The sequence below is a fragment of the Scylla paramamosain genome, chromosome 11 (genome assembly GCF_035594125.1).
Source record: "Scylla paramamosain isolate STU-SP2022 chromosome 11, ASM3559412v1, whole genome shotgun sequence".
Lineage (NCBI taxonomy): Eukaryota > Metazoa > Arthropoda > Malacostraca > Decapoda > Portunidae > Scylla > Scylla paramamosain.
This window is the reverse complement of record NC_087161.1, coordinates 24,381,023-24,386,022: the sequence shown is the minus strand read 5'-3', so window position 1 is coordinate 24,386,022 and position 5,000 is coordinate 24,381,023. Positions and strand designations below refer to the sequence as shown.

The 5,000-nt window shown below is 46.2% G+C and overlaps 1 protein-coding gene across 2 annotated transcripts in view; it reads left to right on the top strand.

The window, feature by feature from the left end:
* Nucleotides 1–1,931: 1,931 nt before the first annotated feature.
* The window catches only part of LOC135105093 (C-type lectin domain family 4 member E-like), a 9,799-nt gene continuing 6,730 nt past the window's right edge, over nt 1,932–5,000 (top strand). The window contains exons 1-2 of one of the 2 annotated variants that reach the window (XM_064013055.1): nt 1,932–2,052; nt 2,194–2,321. The gene's annotated coding sequence lies outside the window, so the exon portion shown is untranslated. The remainder of the gene's footprint in view (nt 2,053–2,193; nt 2,322–5,000) is intronic. The other variant, XM_064013054.1, reaches the window with a different exon arrangement.

Sequence of the window (5,000 nt, the reverse complement as noted above, 5' to 3'; positions counted from 1 at the left end):
CATGCATGACGAAGTGTAATGTCCGGTACGCCTCGTTAAATATTGGGCTAATGTCCCTGTGTTGTGGGGGAGAGGGGTGAAGGAGGCTGCGAGGGAGTCAGGGGGACGGGGGAGGGAGACAGCCAGTAGAGTGTAATGAGTTTGGGAAAGGAGAGGTAGTCGAGGCGGATGGGATAAGGGAGAACGGTAATAGAAAAGATAGATGAGATGGTAGGGATGTAAGCAGTTTAGTACGTAGGAATAAGAGGAGGAAGGGATGTTGGGAGGTTGCGGATTGGTATGGTAAGGAACGGAAGGGTTTGACAGTGTACTAAGGAAGATGTTTTGGGTAGGATAGGGCGAAGAGAATATGGGTAAGGTTGGAGATTAGGGTGAAGGATGAGGGTAATGTAAGGAGGAGGAGGAATACAAAGGAATACAAAAGGAAAGTGAGAAATTTTGTGGTAGTGGGTAGCTGTTTTTGTATTAATGTCTTACACAAACTACTATTGGAAGAGACAGCATAGCAAAGGAGGAGGAGGAGGAGGAGGAGGAGGAGGAGGAGGAGGAGGAGGAGGAGGAGGAGGAGGAGGAGGAGGAGGAGGAGGAGGAGGAGGAGGAGGAGGAGGAGGAGGAGGAGGAGGAGGAGGAAAGATTAATGTTACTGCTATACCTGTGATAAATTTCTTCCCTCTACCAAGTGAGTATGCTTCCTTTCTCCCTAATTACTCCTTTACTTCCTTCCCCTTCTTCCCTTAATCTCTCTTCCTAATTGTTATACTGTACTCTTCCTCTATTTCTACTTCTCTGTCCCCTCTCATTAATTTGCGATAGTTATTCCTTTTTGTCTGGAACTATACTTTTTGTGATGGGTTCCTTAAGATTTTTTTTTGTTTGAGGTTTTCTTTTATTTTATATTTACGTGAAAATGTTCATGTTTTCAATCCATTCGTCATCTTATATGTATTCTCTTCTTTTCTTCTTCTTCTTCCTTCTTCTTCTTCTCCTTCTTCTTCTTCTTCTTCTTCTTCTTCTTCTTCTTCCTCCTCCTCCTCTTCATCCTCTCCTCCCCATCCTCCTCTTCCTCTTCCTTCTCTCATTTCTTTATGACGTAACATTCGGTGACATGTAAGCAATGAAATCAACACGTTACAATGAATCTCTCTCTCTCTCTCTCTCTCTCTCTCTCTCTCTCTCTCTCTCTCTCTCTCTCTCTCGAACATGCAACACTGTCACAGCCACCATCAACACCTGAAGTTATTACACAACCATCACGGTCCACCACACTGCAACATCGCCACCACCATCACCACTACTACTACCACCACCATCACCACCAGCACCACAGGATATGGGAAACACAACAATACCAAAAAGGATTTTAAATAAATGAAGACATATAAAAACACACTTTTTCGATTAATATATACTTTTTATATCAATATTCTTCTGCGTTTTATTATTTAATCATCTGTTACCTTAGATGAAAATTTCTCTCATTTTTTTTTTCAGGTCCGAAACTTAAAAAAATTGAAAAAAATTCGATTTAGAAATTTTACCTAATAATGAGGATATATTCTTTACTTAAAAAAAGAACCATTATGCATATGTAAAGTAGTTTTCTGAGTTCTTAGGAGTATTATACGGATAATATAAGGCAGTTACATCAGTTGATCATATCAGTCCGAACTTATCCCGTGAAGACACTTCAAACCAGCACGTTTCTTTACAGTGAATTGATAAGAGCAGGCGTTAAGGCGCCACCATCCTGAGGGAAAGGGACGTCTTCCTATAGCTTAAGGCGCCACCATCATCACCCACACACAGCTTGCTGGGGAACGTTCCAGTCTGTTCCAAGACAGCAAGCCTCCCTCACCAGCAACACCGCCACGCGCCACACAGCTGCACACAGCCTCGAGTGGACAGCGTGGGAGCAGGACACGTGCCTGGGAGAGTTGCACACCAAGGGCACATATATAACTGTTGTCTGTCGCCCTCAGGAACAATCCACCGCCATGATTCACTTCGCCTGTGTCCTGACGGTGGCCGCCGCCGCGCTCTCGTCTGCGACAGGTAAGAACAGACAGAGAAGATACGTGAAACTAGTGGACAAAGTGTGCAGGCCACCATCTTTCTCTTACTTACCATCCCTATTCTATGGAGGGTAGAGTAGGAGCAGCACCACTCTACTAGTGCTGTACTCTCGCTACACAGGCGCTTCCCTCGTCCAGGCCGTCGGCGACGTGCCGCTACAGGTTGGCTCCGCGCTGCACCTTGATTGCAGCGTGCAGCGCCGCTACCGCTACTGCCTGTGGGAGGCTGAGGACGGCCGCGTCTTTCAGGTGAGAAACCTGATACGCCCGGTCAATCTTGTGGCGGTGAGTGTTTGGCTCAAAAGCCGCGGCTCTCCACTAACAGTGACACTGACACTCACTGTCACCACAGGTGGAGGACGCGCGCCGGGCGCCACGTGGGTCTCAGGGCGCCGCACAACCTCACCCACAACCAGTGCGGCATCGTGGTGGAGCAGGCCGCGGCCAGGGACGCTGGCAGATGGACCTGCAGAGTGTTCCTGCAAGGGAAGGCCCTGACCACTGTGAGGAATGTCCGCAAGGAAGCCAAAGGTGATGACGATGAAGATTCGAGTGTTTAATGCGCCTCTTGCTTACTAGACGCGTGTGACGGAACGGCACCGCACAATGGTGAAAGGCAACACTGTACAAAGCTTTCCTCCCTACAGGGTGCACGAATCCCTTTGTGGCTGTGGGAACTGGCTGCTTCTATTTCAATCCTGACCTCGCTCTCAACTGGTGAGTCTCGCTGCAAGGGCCTCCTCGCCTGTGTGCTGACACACAAGTGTTCTGTGAAATGTTGAGGCAGTGTGAATCATTACAGGAGATTGAAACAACTGTAATCCTGATCTCGTGTGTGTATCATTTTATTTATTTATTTTATTTTTTTCACAGAGACGATACGCGCGCCTTCTGCCACAGTCTGTCCACAGACGCAGACCTGGAGGTGGTGGACGACTATCACCAGCAGGAGCTGATCTGGGGCCACATTATGGTCAACTGTGGGTGTCGCGGCCTATGCATGGCGAATACCGTCAGCCAATGCTCATGATATTTTCTTTTTTTTATTGCTTACTACAGCAAAACTATTTAACATTAAATAATTGTCTATTTACCTATTGATCTGCCTTCACTAACTTTTATTTTTTTCTCTTCCCAGATGGTCCCAACTACTTCTGGCTCGGCGCCACGGATGAGTATGACGACGAAGTGTGGCGTTGGGTGGACGGGACACACGTGCCCATGGGAACACCCTTCTGGTCACCCTCAGAGCCCAACAACCTAAGCGGTAACGAGAACTGTCTGACTATTCAGTCAGGCACTGGTTACTTCAATGACCTGAACTGTACGAGAGAAACTGTCCATGTCATGTGTCAGGACAGATCTCCGTAGCTTTCATCTTCTATCTCCGAACACACAAGTGAAGCTGCTGCTGCACTCTTCATGCAGAGAAAAAAAAAAAAAAAAAAATTAAAATATTTCTTTTCACTTCACTAAAGTTCCATAAAACATGCCATCGCGTTATATTTTCTTGCTTTTATTTAAACAATAAAATGCAAACAAATTCCCAGAGTCTTTTACCTTTCTTCCTCCGCATCCTTCCCTCACACCTGATCTAAATCTAGTTTCACTCCCCGCTCATTAACACACCACGCCTCACACCGGCGTCCCCACGCGCTTCGTCCCAAAGCAAGCAAACCAATACAATCCCTATTTAATCTCGCCTTCACGCCCTCCAGGCCTGCACCCCCCTTCCTTCCCGCCAGTCACCGCATTGTAAGTGACGCGAACAAAGGCGTGAGGAAGGCCAAGCAGCGCCCTCACCCTGAAGGATGGTGCAGAGGAAAAGGGAACTTCGTCCTTACCACCACCACCACCACCACCACCACCAATACTGTAGTTATCCCTGCAAATTCCACCCTTAACATTCTCGCCTTTCTACTCCTATCATGATCCTCTACCTTTTTTTCCTTACATTTTCTTCCTCCTCCTCCTCCTCCTCCTCCACATTTCCGGAAGTTTTTTGGAGAATGATGTAGGGGAAGAAGAGAAAGAAAAGAAAGATGAAGAAGAGAAGAATGATTAAGGAAAATCAGAAGAACAAGAGGTGATAACCGTCTTTTGTTGTTTAGGCATAATTATCAAATAACAAAAATAACTTTACAAAATCTCTCTCTCTCTCTCTCTCTCTCTCTCTCTCTCTCTCTCTCTCTCTCTCTCTCTCTCTCTCTCTCTCTCTCTCTCTCTCTCTCTCTCTCTCTCTCTCAAGATATTCGCTTTCCATTTTCCCTCCTTTATTACTTCCCTTATAAATATCGCACCCTGTTTCTCTCGCTGAGTTGCAGTTCCTCGTGGCAAAAGAATGTATTAAGTGCATCGCTGAATTATTATGCCGTAAAACTATAATTCTTATGGGCACACACACACACACACACACACACACACACAGTTATTCATCACACATTTTTTAATAATTATCAGAATATCGTTACCAACATCACAACCAGCCAGTAATCACCACACGCCACTGACAGTCATAAATAACCAGTCATTAACACCCACTCATCACCATCACCACCCATCCAGACATCACCATTCACCACAAACCACCCATGCACCATCCGCGAGTTAGCTTATTGACCACATAATCATCACTAGCACTTAAATATATAACTGATCCGACATAACACACACTATAACATGTATACAGGACTTGCATCACCACACATCACCATCCACCACTAATATCTGCCACCACAAACAGCCACTCATCACCAGTGACCACCAACATCAGTCACTACAGCTACCCAGTCACCACCACCACCTGTCACCACCGCCTGTCACCACCATACAAGGGCACCAGTAACACTTTCCCTTCCTCACTTCCTATTCAAGCTCAGAATTTGCATAAAGACACGCCACCAAAACTCCCGCAACACAATTTTTCTA